At 46.5% G+C, this 3,050-nt stretch overlaps 1 non-coding gene across 1 annotated transcript; it reads right to left on the bottom strand.

The window, feature by feature from the left end:
* Nucleotides 1-395: 395 nt before the first annotated feature.
* Nucleotides 396-533, bottom strand: LOC114811385. The gene has a single exon (XR_003759089.1). It is a non-coding gene; the product is annotated as a small nucleolar RNA SNORA7 (small nucleolar RNA).
* Nucleotides 534-3,050: the final 2,517 nt, after the last annotated feature.

The raw sequence follows: 3,050 nt of genomic DNA, 5'->3' as shown, positions 1-3,050 counted from the left end.
ATCAGATAGAAACTCCTCCCCATTGGCTTTAAAGCACTCACCTCACTTCCCTCCTACCTTGCTTCACTGATGCCTCAATTTCCCCTACTCTCTCTCCCTTCTGTGTAGCCTATGCACTTAAATGGTATTTAAGTGCTTACCATATGCCAAGCATTGTGCTAAGCACTGGAATCTTGTCTTATGCCGTCGAGTCGATTTCGACCCACAGAGACACCACAGACACATCTCTCTCAGAATGCCCCGATTTCCATCTGCAATCGTTCTGGTAGTGGATCCACCGTTTTCTTTGTAAAAATATGGAAGTGGTTTACCACTGCCTCCTTCCACACAGTAAACTTGAGTCTCCACCCTCGACTCTCTCCCATGCCACTGCTGCCCAGCATGGGTGAGTTTTGACTTATAGCAGATTGTCTTCCACTCACTATACACTGGCTAAGCTAGGAATGGAATGGGTAGGCCTCTGCTTGACTCTCCCTCCTGTAGCCAAGACTGGTAGACTACTGGAAACTATCCAGATGCAGTCCTGAGAGGGGAAAGCGCTGAGGTAGATACAAGCTAATCAGACTGGACATAGTTCATGGCCCACAGGGGGCTCACCTCTATTATTCCCTTTTTACAGATCAGGTAATTGAGGCCCAGAGAAGTGAAGCAACTTGCCCAAGGTCACCTAGCAGACAAGTGATGGGGCTGGGATTGGATGCCCCGGTCCCCTGATTCCCAGACCTGACCTCTTTCAACTAGGTTAAGATGCTTTGTTCTGCATGATTTAGATGTACAAACTTGGAACTCCAATGTCAGAGTGCAGGGGCCCGGTTTAGAATAGCAGGATCCAGCAGCTGTTCAGACAGGCTTGAGTGGCCTCAACTCAAGCAGTTTTATTGTTGTTATGCATTTGTTAAGCGCTTACTATGTGTCAAGCACTGTGGAGGAACTTGGTTTGAAGGGACCTGGGAAGACTTGGCTCAGCTGAAGGAGAAAACAGAGCTGAATGGTCGGTGCCGGGCACCAAACAACCCTCAGATGAGTCGTCTGAGACACATTAAGTCATCCAATTGTGTTTAGTAAGCACTCAGTGAGTGCAGAGCACTGTACTAAGCATTCGGGAAAATACAATACAGCAATCAAGTGTGACAATCCCTGATCTCAAGCTTATCAGTTATGTAGCCTCATCTTGGACAGAAAACACAGTCAAGTTCTTTGAGGGCAGGGATCATGTCTACCAACTGTATTGCACTATACACTTCTAAGTGCTTACTAAAGTGGTCTGCACACTTTCATTGAATCCATATTTATTGAGCGCTTACTGTGTGCGGAGCACTGTACTAAGAGATTGGGAGACTACAATATCACAAACACATTCTTTGCCCACAAGGAGCTTGCAGACAGACATTATGACCACCATTGATATGATTCTATAATAATTATAATTATTCTTGTTAAGCATGTACTGTGCACCAAGCACTGAGGTAGATAAAAGACAATCTGAGTGGACACAGTCCTGTCCCATGTGGAATTCAAGTTCTAAGTAGGAGAGAGGTTCTACAGATCCTTCTGAGGCTCAAGGCAGATTTTCATTATCCCTATATCCCCATGCTAAATAATAATAATAATAATGGTGGTATTTGTTTAGCCCTTACTAAATGCAAAGCACTGATCTAAGCGCTGGGGGGATACAAGGTGATCAGGTTGTCCCATGTGGGGCTCACAGCCTTAATTCCCATTTTACAGATGAGGTAACTGAGGCATAGAGAAGTTAAGTGACTTGCCCAAAGTCACACAGCTGGCAAGTGGCGGAGCTGGGATTAGAACCCATGACCTCTGATTCCCAAGCTGGGGCTCTTTCCACTGAGCCACGCTGGTTCTCTGCTAAAGTGGGAGTGACCTGTTCCTTGTGGATAGAGCACGGGCCTGCGAGTCAGAAAGACTTGGGTTCTAATTCCACCTCCACCACTTCATTCATTCATTCATTCAATAGTATTTATTGAGTGTTCCACCTCCACCACTTCATTCATTCATTCATTCAATAGTATTTATTGAGTGCTTACTATGTGCAGAGCACTGTACTAAGCGCTTGGAATGAACAAGTCGGCAACAGATAGAGACAGTCCCTGCTGTTTGACGGGCTTACAGTCTCACGTGGCCTGTGACCTCGGGCAAGTCACTTCACCTCTCTGTGCCTCAGTTACCTCATCTGTAAAATGGGAATGGAGACTGTGAGCCCTATGTGGGACAGAGCCCGTGTCCAACCCAATTACCTGTATTTACCCCAGCTCTTAGAACGGTCCCTGGCACAAAGTATAGAAAGTGATTTAGACCTGGGTTAGTGAGCCCTTGGTAATGGGATAATCATCTCTGCCATTGTCACTTTCTTTGCCAACTAAAGAGGCAAAGTAGTGATAGAAATAATACCATACGATATGAGAGATGCAAGTGTGGCCTAGTGGAAGGAAGGATTATCCAACCTCGCCTTCAGGGACACCGTTCTCTCCAGGTTCTCCTCCTACCTCTCTGGCCCCTCATTCTCAGTCTCTTTTGCAGGCTCCTCCTCTGCCTTTCACCTCCTAAGTGTGAGGGTCCCTCAAGGATCAGTTCTGGGTCCCCTTCTATTCTCCATCTACACCCCTTCCCCGGTAGAACTCATTGGCTTCCATGGCTTCAACTACCACCTCTATGAGAGTGATACCCAAATCTCTTCTTGGATGGCCTGCCATCACCTCAAACTTATGTCCAAAAGAGAACTCCTTATTTTCCCACCCAAACCCTGTCCTCCCTAGGACTTTCTCATCACTGTAGACGGCACCACTATCCTTTCTGTCTCACAAACACATAACCTTGGCGTTATTTTTTTTATGGTATTTGTTAAACACTTACTATGTGCCAGGCACCGTACTAAGCACTGGAGTGGATACAAGCAAATCGGTTTCGATACAGTCCCCGTCCCACGTGGGGCTCTCGGTCTCAATCCCCATTTGACAGAAGAGGTAACAGGCACAGAGAAGTGAAGTGACTTACTCAAGGTCACAAAGCACACAAGTAGCAGCGCTGGGATT

The sequence above is a fragment of the Ornithorhynchus anatinus genome, chromosome 4 (assembly GCF_004115215.2).
Source record: "Ornithorhynchus anatinus isolate Pmale09 chromosome 4, mOrnAna1.pri.v4, whole genome shotgun sequence".
In the NCBI taxonomy this organism is placed as follows: domain Eukaryota; kingdom Metazoa; phylum Chordata; class Mammalia; order Monotremata; family Ornithorhynchidae; genus Ornithorhynchus; species Ornithorhynchus anatinus.
This window is presented reverse-complemented; position numbering and strand designations above follow the sequence as displayed.